The 13,692-nt window shown below is 43.6% G+C and overlaps 1 long non-coding RNA gene across 1 annotated transcript in view; it reads right to left on the bottom strand.

Moving 5' to 3' along the window:
• Positions 1-1,511: 1,511 nt before the first annotated feature.
• The window catches only part of LOC134343645 (uncharacterized), a 61,439-nt gene continuing 49,258 nt past the window's right edge, over positions 1,512-13,692 (bottom strand). Inside the window, exons 3-4 of the long non-coding RNA XR_010017301.1 lie at positions 7,355-8,146; positions 1,512-2,354 (exon numbers count right to left, since the gene is read on the bottom strand). This is a non-coding gene — a long non-coding RNA (uncharacterized LOC134343645). The remainder of the gene's footprint in view (positions 2,355-7,354; positions 8,147-13,692) is intronic.

Genomic DNA, 13,692 nt, shown 5'->3' with positions numbered 1-13,692 from the left:
GTAAAGTGTTTGATAGGTTACATCATGGTGGGTTGATTCAAAAGATAAATATGTATAGGATCCAGGGTGAATTGTACTCTTCAATTAAGAAGTGGCTTGACAATATAAGACAGAGTAGGGATGGAAGGCTGTTACTCTGGCTAGAGGTTTGTGACCGATGGTGTTCCACAAGGATCAGTGCTGAGATATCTGTCATTTGTGATATACAGCATACCAATGATTTGAATGAAAATGTTGATGTGTGCATTAGCCAGTTTGCAGATGACACCAAGACTGATGGAGCTCTGGACAGTGTAAAGAACTGTGAAAGAATACAACAGGATATACACTCATTGGCAGCTACTCAATGTATAAAAACATGCAGACATCGTCAGAAGGTTCAGTTGTTGTTCAGGCCAAACATCAGAATGGGGAAGAGATGTGATCTAAGTGACTGAGTGTGGGATGATTTGGTGATGCCAGATGGGGTCATCCTCTAGAGTTTACAGAGAATGGTGTGAACATCCCGTGAGTAGTCCACTGGGTGAAAATGCCCTGTTAATGCAAGAGGTCAGAGGAGAATGGCCAGACTGGTTCAAACTGACAGGAAGGTGACAGTAACTAAAGTAACTACACATTACAACAGTGGTGTGCAGAAGAACATCTCCGAACATGCAGCACATCCGACCTTCTACAGCAGCAGAAGATTACAAACCCACACTCAGTGGCCACTCTTTAGGTGCAGGTAGTAAGAGCTAGTTCTATATGCAGAGTGTTAGGTGCTTGGAATACCTTATCAGGAGCAATGAAACCAAGCAGCTTGCTGGAGCTTGGAGGCTTTAACTTATGAAAGAATATGAATGAATGTGACAGGAATGGCGGGATGAGGATGATACACAAGACAAAGACATTTATTATAAATTGGAATCAAGTTCACAACATTGTGAACTGAATTACCTCTTCAGTGAACTGTTCTAGGTTCTAAGATTCACTGTTTACTGAGTAAAGAAATGCTTTGTCCATATTGTGAACGACAGATGTAAAAAAAACAGTGCAAAAATTAGACTGCTGTGGAATTCAGTGGGCTGAGCATCATCTGCTGGTGGACAGGTATTGTAAACAGTTTAGACATCCTGATTCAGGGCTTCATCCTAAAATGCTGACAGTTTTAAGACAGCTATTGATAAAAAAAATAAAGAGTTGTCCTTGCAGGCGTGGGGAAGCATTACATTTAGTTGAGGAAGGAGCTGTGGAGAGTAGATTAGGAGCAGGTGTTTTTCAGTAGGTCGTCATCTGGCGGGGAAGTCATTTGAAGGTCAGCCAGTCAGGATGCAGGAGCAACAGGATCCTGTGAGAAAGTAAGTCCAGGATGATAAGGTCCAGGAAAATGGATGATGAAAGATGATGCAAATTTATGCAGAAAGAGTTTTTTAAAAAGCATACATAAGCTGATGTGGGACATGACCCTTAAGAAATATAGAAGGTGCAGAAAACAACTCATCAAGTCAAGTTTATTGTTATTTCGACCGTAAGCTGCCGGTACAGTACACAGTAAAAACGAAACAACGTTCCTCCAGGATCCTGGTGCTGCATGAAACAACACAAAACTACACTAGACTATGTAAAACAACATAAAAACTGCACTAGACTACAGACCTGCACAGGACTACATAAAGTGCACAAAACAGTACAGGGCAGTACAATAATTAATAAACAAGACAATCGGCACAGTAGAGGAGAAATTACAATATAATAATAAATGATGTAGATGTCAGTCTAGACTCTGAGTATTGAGGAGTCTGATGGCTTGGAGGAAGAAACTGTTACATAGTCTGATCGTGAGAGCCCGAATGCTTTGGTACCTTTTGCCAGATGGCAGGAGGGAGAAGAGTTTGTGTGAGGGGTGTGTGGGATCCTTCACAATACTGTTAGCTTTGCGGGTGCAGCGTGTGGTGTAAATGTCTGTAATAGCACGAAGAGAGACCCCGATGATCTTCTCAGCTGACTCACTATCCGCTGCAGGGTCTTGCGATGCGAGACGGTGCAATTCCCGAACCAGGCAGTGATGCAGCTGCTGAGGATGCTCTCGATACCTCCTCTGTAGAATGTGGTGAGGATGGGGGCGTGGGAGATGGACTTTTCTCAGCCTTCGCAGAAAGTCAGGGAGTAATTGCTGATGTTCTGGAATATTCTCATGTCTAGGAGGAAATGTCAGATATCTTGAAAAATATTAGGTGGATAAATCCCTTGGGCCTGGTGGAATCCATCCCAGACTATTGAGAGAGACAGGAGAGATTACTTGATGGAGGTCTTTGTATCCTCTTTAGCCACAGTTGAAGACGGCTCAGGAGGTTGGAGAATATCCAATGATCTTCCTTTGTTTAAGAAAGACAATAATGGTAATCCAGCAAATTATAAATTGGTGAGCCTTACATCAGTGGGTCCGAAATTATTGGAGGAGATTTTTAGGGATAGGGCCTACTCGCAAGACAGATGGAAGTGGTGGTGGGACATTCCTCCAACTGGAGTATGTGACCAGTAATTTCCACAGATGAAAAGTAGGTGGGGAGACTAATAAATTCGCTGATGCTACAAAAATTGGTGGAGTTGTGGTTTGTGAGTACTGTTGTCTAAGGACACAGAAAGTCATAAATTAGTTACCAATACAGGTGGGAAAATGGCAGCTGGAATCTAATCAGGACAAGTATGTGCTGTTGTACTACAGGAGGTCATAAGTAAATGTACAGTATACAGTAAATGGTAAGACCTTTAAGAGCATACAAGGATAGCAGATCCATAAATCCCTGAAAGTGGCAAGTAAATTAGCTGGTAAAGATGATGTACAGAATACTTACCTTCATCAGTCAGGGTATGTCCTTAGCAGCCTTCTGAGGCAGTTTGTAGATAGACCAATGAAGGAGTGTTACTAGATCTTACCTTGAGGAATGCAGCTCGTCAAATGAAGGAAGTGTCAGGATCATATTGGAGATGGTGACTATAACTCCGTATTTTTTAGAATGATTATGGAAAATGACACTGATGGGCCAGAAACAAAGGTTGTAAATACAGAGAAGACCTGGCAAACTCAGACTGGGAGCATCTACTTGCCAGTAGATCTATATCCGCACAATGGAAGCATTCAAAGGGATAGTTTAAGTTCAAGGTCAACATGTTCTTGTCCAGTTAATGCCAGGGTAACAAGTATACTGAACCCAGGATATAAATTGTTGGATAAAGAGAAAAAAAGGAAGTGTATGACAGTTTTTGGGACAAAAGACAGGGAAGACATGACAGTACAGTAAAAAGTGTAGGGAGGCAATAAAAAGAAAATTTGGAGGCTAATCGAAGTCATAAAACATCATTACATTAAGATAAATCTGAAGGATATTTAGGGCAAATAACATAACAGGAAAAATAGGAGATGACGTGAACAGTCTGTGTGTTGAGCCAGGAAATATAGCTGAGGTCCTAAACAACTGATATTCACAAAAGGCTCTGGCTGAGATTTTTCAGTCTCCTCTGGACACGTGATATCAGATGACTGGAGGACAGCAAACTGATGTGGCTCAACTGGCCCTGCAACCCCCTCCCCCTACCCCCTACCCCCCAACCTTTCAAGGAAGGCAGCAAAGAAAAACCTGGTAACTGTAGATTTGTATGCCTAACATCGATGGTAGGGAAAATATACCCAGCAACCTGACCTCCACAGCCACCTGTGGCAACAAATTCCACAGATTCACCCCTCTCTGGCTAAATAAATACCTCTTCATCTCCCTTCTAAACTGATGTTCCTCTATCTTAAGGCAGTGCTCTCAGGTTCACACTTTCACACCATAGGAAACACCCTCTCCACATCCACTCCATCTAAGCCTTCCAACAATCGTGATCCAACCCCCTTCATTTTCCTAAATTCCAGTGTGTAAAGACCCAGAATCAGTCATTCCTCATACGATAACCTCTTCATTCCTGGAATCATTCTTGTGAACTTCCTCTGAACCCTCTCCAATATCAGGACATTCTTTTTGAGATAAGGGGCCAAAAACTGCTCACAATACTCCAAGTGAGGCCTCACCAGTGCCTTATAAAGCCTCAGCATTACATCCTTGTTTTTATATTCTAGTTCTCTCAAAATGAATGCTAACATTGCATCTGCCTTCCTCACCACTGACTCAACTGCAAATTAACTGCTAGAGGACTCCCAAGTCCCTTTGCACCTTGGATTTTTGATTTTTCTCCTTGCTTAGAAAATGTGATTTTATTCGTTCTATCAAAGTGCATCGCCATACACTTCCTGACACTGCATTCCATTTGTCACTTTTTTGCCCATTCTCCTAACCTGTCCATCTCCTTCTGCAGACTCCCTGCTTCCTCAACACTACCTACCCCTCAATTCCATCATCCAAATCATTGATATAAGACATGAAAAGAAGCTCTCTGAACACTGACTCCTGTAGGACACCACTAGTTACCGGCACCCAATCCGAAATGTACCCTTTATTCCCACTCTTTGCCTCCTGCCAATCAGTAATGCTTTATCTATGCTTGTTTTTTTAACGTAATCCCATGGGCTTTTATCTTGTTAAGCAGACCCATGTATGGCACCTTGTCAAAGGTCTTCTGAAAATCCAAGTACATAACATCCACTGGTTCTCCTTTGTCTATCCTGCTTATTATTTTCTCAAAAAATTCTAATAGATTAGTCAGGCAAGAGTTTCCCTTAAGGAAACCATACTGACTTTGGCCTATTTTATCATGCACCTTCAAGTGCCCTGAAACCACATCCTTAACAATCGACTCCAACATCTTCCCACTACTGAGGTCAGGCTAACTGGCCTATAATTTCATTTCTTCTGCCCCTCTCCTTTCTTGAAGAGTGGAAGGACATTTGCAATTTTACAGTCCTCTAGAACTATTCCAGAATGTAGTGATTCTTGAAAGATTATTACTAATGCCTCTATAATCTCTTCAGCTATCTCTATCAGAACCCTGGAGTGTAGTCCATCCGGGTCCAGGTGACTTATCTACCTTCAGACCTTTCAGCTTCCCAAGCATCTACAACTGCACTCACTTCTTCCCCTGACACTCTCAAACTTCCGGCACCCTTCTAGTATCTTCCACAGTGTAGACTGATGCAAAATATATGTATTCAGTTTATCCACCATTTCCTTGTCCCCATTACTCCAGCGCCATTTTCCAGTCGTCCAATATCTCTTGCCTTTTTTACTCTTTATATATCTGAGAAAACTTTTAATATTCTCTTTGATATTGTTGGCTAGATTACATTCATATTTTATCTTAACAAACCTCATGGCTTTTTAGTTTCTTTCTGTTGGATTTTAACAGTTGCCCAATCCTCTAACTTTGTACTAATGCCATCTAACGTCATTATACGCCATTTCGTTTGCTTTTATATTGGTTTTGACTTCTGATGTCAGCCATGGTTGTGTCATTCTGCTTTTAGATTACTTCATCTTCATTGTGATGCATCTATTCTGCGTCTTTCAAATTGCTCCCAGAAACTCCAGCCATTACTGCTATGCCGTCATCTTTGCTACCGTCCCCTTCCAATGAACTTTGGCCAGCTCCTCTCTCATGCCTCTGTAATTCCCTTTACTGCACGGTAATACTGAAACATCTGACTCTAGCTTCTTCCTCTCCAATTGCAGGGTGAATTTTATCATATTGTGATTAGTGCCTCTGAGGGCTCCTTTATCTGAAACCTCTCTAATCAAATCCAGTTCATTACACAGAATAGTTGATACTCTAGTGGGCTCAACCACAAGTTGTTCTAAAAAGCCATCTTGTGGCATTCTACAAATTCTCTCTCTTGAGATCCAGCACCAACCTAATTTTCCCAATCTACCTGCATACTTAAATACCCCATGACTATCGTAACATTGCCCTTTTGACATGACTTTTCTATCTCCTGTTCTAACTTGTAACCCACATCCTGGCTACTGTTTGGAGGCCTGCACATAATTCCCATCAGGGTCTTTTTACCCCTTGCAGTTTCTTAAATCTACCCACAAAATTCTATGTTTTCTGATCATGTGTCACCTCTTTCAAAGGATTTGATTTCATTTTTCATTTACCAACGGAGCCTCACCAACCCTTTGCCTAATTGCCCATCCCTTCAAATTCAAGGTGTATCCTTAGATATTTATCTCCCAGTTATACTCTGCTTTCAGCCATGATTCAGTGATGCCCATGTTATACCTGCCAATCCCTAACTGTGCTACAAGATCATTTACTTTATTCTGTATACTACATATATTCAAATATAACACCTTCAGTCCTTTATCTGTCACCCTTTTCACTTTTGTCCCCCTTTTACACTGCAAATCATCCCACTGACTGCAATGTTGCCTTATCATCTGTCCTTCCTGACAATCTCACTGCACACTACCTCTCCTTGTAAAAAAAAACAACCCTCTCTTCAGCCCTATCACTATTGTTCTGGCCCCTCCTTGCCAAATTAGTTTAAATCCTTCCCAACAGCTCTAGCAAACCTGCCCCCTCGGGTTCAGGTGTAACCTGCTCCTTTTGTACACATCTTACCTACCATAGAAGAGATCCCAATGATCCAGAAATCTGAAACCCTGAGCCCTGCACCAAGTTCTCAGCCATGGACCTCTCTGCCAAATCATCCCATTCTTACCTTCACTGGAATGTAAGAATAGGGTGACTTTTTACCCTGGAGGTCCTGGTTTTCGGTTTTCTATCTTGCTCCCTAAATTCTCTCTTCAGGACCTCCTCGCTTTCCCCACCTAGGTCATTGGTGCCAATATGTACCAAGACCTCTGGCTGCTCACCCTCCCCCTTCAGAATGCCATGGGCACAGTCCGAGATATCCCTGACCTTGGCACCTAGGAAGCAACACATCATCCGTGTGTCTCTAACGCGTCCACAGAATCTTGTGTCTACTCCTCTCGTATTACGACTGCAATCCTTTTCTCCTCCCTTCCCTTCTGAACCACTGCACCTGACTCAGTGCCAGAGACTCTTTTGTAGCAGCTCCCTCCTGGTAGGTCGTGCCCCTCAACAAAGCGGTATATATATTATTGAGGGGAGCGGCCACAGGGGTACTCTGTACTGGCTACACATTTCCCTTCCCTCTCCTGACAGTCACCTGCCTCCTGCAACTTAGGGGTGACTACCTCCCTGTAGTTCCTATCTGTCATTTCCTCAGTTTCCCATTTGAGCTGAAGGTCATTAAGCATGTTCTTTGAAGAGCTGCAGCTCGGTGCACCTGGTGCAGATGTGGGTATACGGGAGGCTAGTAGTCTCCCAGATTTCCCACATCTCACACAAAGAACACAACACAGCTCTAACTATGTACTAACAACGAATGAAGAATGAATAAGAAGGAACTTACCAGTTATGTACATCAGGCCTGACGACCCAAAGCCTCCCCACTTTAACACTGGTGCACTCCAACAATGGCTGCTCCACTTGTCCCTGCCTTATTTTTATCTGTACTTGCTAATGAATCATGTCCAGACCGTCAAAAAAAGCCAGAATGCTGCGAAAGCTCCTTTATTTAAATCTCTTGCTCCCCGACCCGGTGAGGCCTCCAGTGCTGATTCGACTGCACACCAGAAAAGCAAAAAAGAATTCAAAATTGAATGAAAACTTTTCAGTTGGGCAGGGAAAACAAGGAATCAGAAACAGAACCCGATTTCTTATCACTAGCACATGGTGTGAAGTTTTGTTGTTCTGTGGTAGCAGTACAGTGCAATATATGAAAATCACTATTACAAAACAAACTGTGCAAAAGATGAATGTTGAGGCCGTGTTCATGGAACACTTACTAAATCTGTTAGCGTAGTTAAAGAAGCTTTTCCTAAAATGCTGAGTGTGGGTCGTTAAGCTCCTGTAGCTCCTCCCTGAGGTAAAGCAGGCATGCTCCAGACATTGAGGGTCTTTAACGGTGGATGCGGCCTTCTTAAGGCATCAACTCTTAAAGGTGTCCTCGATGACATAGGGGGTTGTGCCCTTGATGGAACTGGCTGACTCTACAACCCTCTGCAGCCGTTTGCAATCGTGTGCACTGGAGCTCCGTACCAGGCTGTGATGCAACCAGTCAGAATGCCCTCCGCCATACATCTCTAGAAATTTGCAAGAATATTTGGTGACGTACCAAGTCTCCTCTTCCAAGGAAAACAACCTGTACACAGTAAGATAACACAAACAACAAAAGAATGAATAATTAGATCATCTCTTTTGGTATCATATAATGGATACAGCATGAGGCTATTTAACCTACTGGGTCTGTAAATATATAACATAAGAGAAATCCAGTTTGACACTCCCAATTCTTTCAACAAGCTTTCAGATATAATCCAGCTCCCTCTGAACAATAAAATTGAATCTGCCTTCAATACTATCCATTGCAGTGCATCCTAGATCCTAACACTTACTAAGTAAAAATATTTTCCTCAGGTTACTATTTTTTTTGCTACTTACTGTCAATCCTTGTCCCCTTGTTCTTGGTTCTTCAAAGTTCAAAGTAAATTTATTATATATATGTCACCATATACTACACGGAAGTTGGAAGTGAGTCTATAGGATGTGGAATCAGTTCAGAGTCAAGCTGAGTGTTATCCCCCACCGGTTCAGGATGGTTGAAGCTGCATTATCGTCTGGAATGGTGGGGGCTACTGAAAGGGATCGAAAGAAGCTGCAGAAAGTTAGTCAGCTCCATCATGGGTACTAGCCTCCATAGTATCCAAGACATCTCAAGAAGCAGTGCGTCAGAAAGGCGGCGTCCATTATTAAGGACCCCCATCACCCAGGACATGCCCTCTTCTCATTGTTATCATCAGGAGGGAGGTACGGAAGCCTGGAAGTACTTACATATGTGTGTGTGTGTGTGTGTGTGTGTGTATATCTATACACCACACACACACACACACACACACACACACACGGTAATTCATTTATTTTCTATATTATCATGTATTGCATTGTACTGCTGCTGCTAAGTTAACAAATTTCACGATATATGCCAGTGATGCTAAACCTGATTCTGAACAGTTCACGAACCTGGTGGTGTGGGACCTAAAGTTCCTGTACCTCCCTCCAGATGGAAGCAGCGAGAAGAGAGCACGGCCTGGATGGTGGGCGTCCTTGACGATGGACGCTGCTTTCATTGTGGTAGCACTCCTTGTAGATGGGTTCAATCCACTGAAGCTGTATCCACTACTTTCTGTAGGCTTTTCCATTTCAGAGTATTGGTGTTTCCAAACCAGGTCGACTTGCAATCAGTCAGGATATTTTCCACTGTGCATCTATAGAAGTTTGTCAAAATTTAGGAGACTTGCTGAATCTGTGCAAACATCTAAGAAAGTAGAAGCAGTGCCACGCTTCTTTGAGATAGCGGATTGAGCGGACGAGACCAACGGAAGGTCCAACGATCAAGAAGGCGGTCTCTGCAAGTGTTGTGGAACATGTAGAGTAGGACAAGGCACAGAAGATGTCCTGGTCATCCACTGCACCTAGTCCCATCTCCAGTCGTCTCGACTCTTGTCTTGCCACTGGATCCATATGGGAATTGGGAAGAGAGAGTGAGGCTGACGCTGCACAACTCTCCATCACCTAAATCCAAATCAAGCGCTGGTCTCAACACCATCATCATAATGGTGTCGAGCTCTTCATCGACGATGACAATGGACGAACAACTTACATTCTGGTCCTAGGAGAGATCCTCTGATATGGTAACACCAAGGAACTTAATGTTACTGAGCCTATCCATTTCCAATTTCCTAACAAGAACTTGTACATGGACCTTTCTATCTCCCATAGTTAATAATCAGCTCTTTGGTTTTGCTGTTATTCAGTGAGACGTTTCTGTGACACCATTCAACCAGATTTTCAATCTCCCTCCTCTATGCCAATTCATTACCACCTTTGATTCAGCCAAAAGCAGTGGTGTTGTCAGCAAACTTCAATACTGTATGCTATTGGAGCTGTACTCCAATAGGAACAGTTTCTCTCTGTCGTTCATGATGTTGCCTGTTTATATCCTTTATGTTGTCGTCTATATGGATTTTAGGAAGGGTTTTGACGAGGTCCTGTCTGGTATGCTGGTCTGGAAGTTACATCACATGAATTCCAATGTGAGCTAGCTTGGTGGAAAGAGAAAGAGGGGTCATTGTGTTGGTCTAAAGTTCAGATTGGAGACCTGTAACCAGTGGAGTACCAGAGGAATAATGCTGAATCCACTGCTGTTTCTTACTTATATTAATGACTTGGATGACAATGTTGTTAACGTGGTTAGTAGTTTAACTAAATTTGTGGTACAATGGACAGTGAAGAAGGCTATTGAATATTACAGTAGGATCTGGGTAAATTTTGAAGTGGGCCAAGGAATGGTAGATAGAATTTAACATAGAACATAGAATAGTACAGCACAGTACAGGCCCTTCGGCCCACAATGTTGTGCCGACCCTTAAACCCCGCCTCGCATATAATCCCCCCCCACCTTAAATTACTCCATATACCTGTCTAGTAGTCTCTTAAATTTCACTAGTGTATCTGCCTCCACCACTGACTCAGTATACTGCGCATTCCACGCACCAACCACTCTCTGAGTAAAAAACCTTCCTCTAATATCCCCCTTGAACTTCCCACCCCTTAACTTAAAGCCATGTCCTCTTGTATTGAGCAGTGGTGCCCTGGGGAAGAGGTGCTGGCTATCTACTCTATCTATTCCTCTTAATATCTTGTATACCCCTATCATGTCTCCTCTCATCCTCCTTCTCTCCAAAGAGTAAAGCCCTAGCTTCCTTAATCTCTGATCATAATGCATACTCTCTAAACAAGGCAGCATTCTGGTAAATTTCCTCTGTACCCTTTCCAACGCTTCCCACATCCTTCCTATAGTGAGGTGACCAGAACTGGACACAGTACTCCAAGTGTGGCCTAACCAGAGTTTTATAGAGCTGCATCATTACATCGCGACTCTTAAACCCTATCCCTCGACTTATGAAGGCTAACACCCCATAAGCTTTCTTAACTACCCTATCTACCTGTGAGGCAACTTTCAGGGATCTGTGGACATGTACCCCCAGATCCCTCTGCTCCTCCACACTACCAAGTATCCTGCCATTTACTTTGTACTCTGCCTTGCAGTTTGTCCTTCCAAAGTGTACCACTTCACACTTCTCTGGGTTGAACTCCATCTGCCACTTCTCAGCCCACTTCTGCATCCTATCCAAGTCTCTCTGCAACCTTCTGACATTCCTCTACACTATCCACAACACCACCAAACTTTGTGTCATCTGCAAATTTGCCAACCCACCCTTCTACCCCCACATCCAGGTCGTTAATAAAAATCACAAAAAGTAGAGGTCCCACAACCGATCCTTGTGGGACACCACTAGTGACAACCCTCCAATCCGAATGTACTCCCTCCACTATGACCCTCTGCTTTCTGCAGGCAAGCCAATTCTGAATCCACCTGGCCAAACTTCCCTGGATCCCATGCCTTCTGACTTTCTGAATAAGCCTACCATGTGGAACCTTGTCAAATGCCTTACTAAAATCCATGTAGATCACATCCACTGCACTACCCTCATCTATATGCCTGGTCACCTCCTCAAAGAACTCTATCAGGCTTGTTAAGACACGATCTGCCCTTCACAAAGCCATGCTGACTGTCCCTGATCAGACCATGATTCTCTAAAATGCCCATAGATCCTATCTCCATGAATATTTTCCAACAGCTTTCCCACCACAGATGTAAGGCTCACTGGTCTATAATTACCCGGACTATCCTTACTACCTTTTTTGAACAAGGGGACAACATTCGCCTCCCTCCAATCCTCTGGTACCATTCCCATAGAAAACAAGGACATAAAAATCCTAGCCAGAGGCTCAGCAATCTCTTCCCTCGCCTCGTGGAGCAGCCTGGGGAATATTCTGTCAGGCCCCAGGGACTTATCCGTCCTAATGTATTTTAATAACTCCAACACCTCCTCTGCCTTAATATCAGCATGCTCCAGAACATCAACCTCACTCATATTGTCCTCACCATCATCAAGTTCCCTCTCATTGGTGAATACTGAAGAGAAGTATTAATTGAGGACCTCCCTCACATCCACAGCCTCCAAGCACATTTTCCCACCTTTATCTCTAATCAGTCCTACCTTCACTCCTGTCATCCTTTTGTTCTTCACATAATAGAAGAATGCCTTGGGGTTTTCCTTTACCCTACTCGCCAAGGCCTTCTCATGCCCCCTTCTTGCTCTTCTCAACCCCTTCTTAAGCTCCTTTCTTGCTTCCCTATATTCCTCAATAGACCCATCTGGTCCTTGTTTCCTAAACCTCATGTATGCTGCTTTCTTCCACCTGACTAGATTTTCCACCTCACTTGTCACCCATGGTTCCTTCACCCTACCATTCTTTATCTTCCTCACCAGGACAAATTTATCCCTAACATCCTGCAAGAGATCTCTAAACATCGACCACGTCCGTAGTACATTTCCCTGCAAAAACATCATCCCAATTCACACCCGCAAGTTCTAGCCTTATAGCCTCATAATTTGCCCTTCCCCAGTTAAAAATTTTCCTGTCCTCTCTGATTCTATCCTTTTCCATGATAATGCTAAAGGCCAGGGAGCGGTGGTCACTGTCCCCCAGATGCTCACCCACTGAGAGATCTGTGACCTGACCCGGTTTACTACCTAGTACTATATCTAGTATGGCATTCCCCCTAGTCGGCCTGTCAACATACTGTGACAGGAATCTGACCTGGACACATTTAACAAACTCTGCCCTATCTAAACCCTTGGAACTAATCAGGTGCCAATCAATATTAGGGAAGTTAAAGTCACCCATGATAATAACCCTGTTATTTTTGCACCTTTCTGAAATCTGCCTCCCAATCTGCTCCTCTGTATCTCTGCTGCTACCAGGGGGCCTATAGAATACCCCCAATAGAGTAACTGCTCCCTTCCTGTTCCCGACTTCCACCCATACTGACTCAAAAGAGGATCCTGCTACATTACCCACCCTTTCTGTAGCTGTAATAGTATCCCTGACCAGTAATGCCACCCCTCCTCCCCTTTTTCCCCCCTCTGTATCCCTTTTAAAGCACTGAAATCCAGGAATATTGAGAATCCATTCCTGCCCTGGTGCCAGCCAAGTCTCTGTAATGGCCACTACATCATAATTCCATGTATGTATCCAAGCTCTCAGTTCATCACCTGTGGTAAACCATGTATATATGTTGTAACTCGGTTACCTGTCTGGACACACACCTCTGCTGACTGCCCCTGTGGCTCCTCCCACAGAGTCCTGTATAAAGGTGTTCGCCTTGCCCCTCCCCCTCAGTCCAGGGGCAGACACTCACTGTGGAGGTCGTATTGTACAGCGAATAAAAGCCTTCCAGTATTTTACCAAACCTCAGTCTTTTGGAGTAATTGAAGGTGCTTCAATTTTATTCGCTGTACAATACGACCTCCACAGTGAGTGTCTGCCCCCGGACTGAGGGGGAGGGGCAAGGCGAACACCTTTATACAGGACTGTGGGAGGAGCCACAGGGGCAGTCAGCAGAGGTGTGTGTCCAGACAGGTAACCGAGTTACAACATATATACATGTTTACCGCATCACCTTTGTTCCTGATGCTTCTTGTATTGAAGTACATGCACTTTAGCCCTTCTACCTTACTACCTTTACACCCTTTATTCTGTTTCTTTTTCCTCAAAGCC

This window comes from Mobula hypostoma, chromosome 3 (assembly GCF_963921235.1).
Source record: "Mobula hypostoma chromosome 3, sMobHyp1.1, whole genome shotgun sequence".
NCBI lineage: Eukaryota > Metazoa > Chordata > Chondrichthyes > Myliobatiformes > Myliobatidae > Mobula > Mobula hypostoma.
This window is presented reverse-complemented; position numbering and strand designations above follow the sequence as displayed.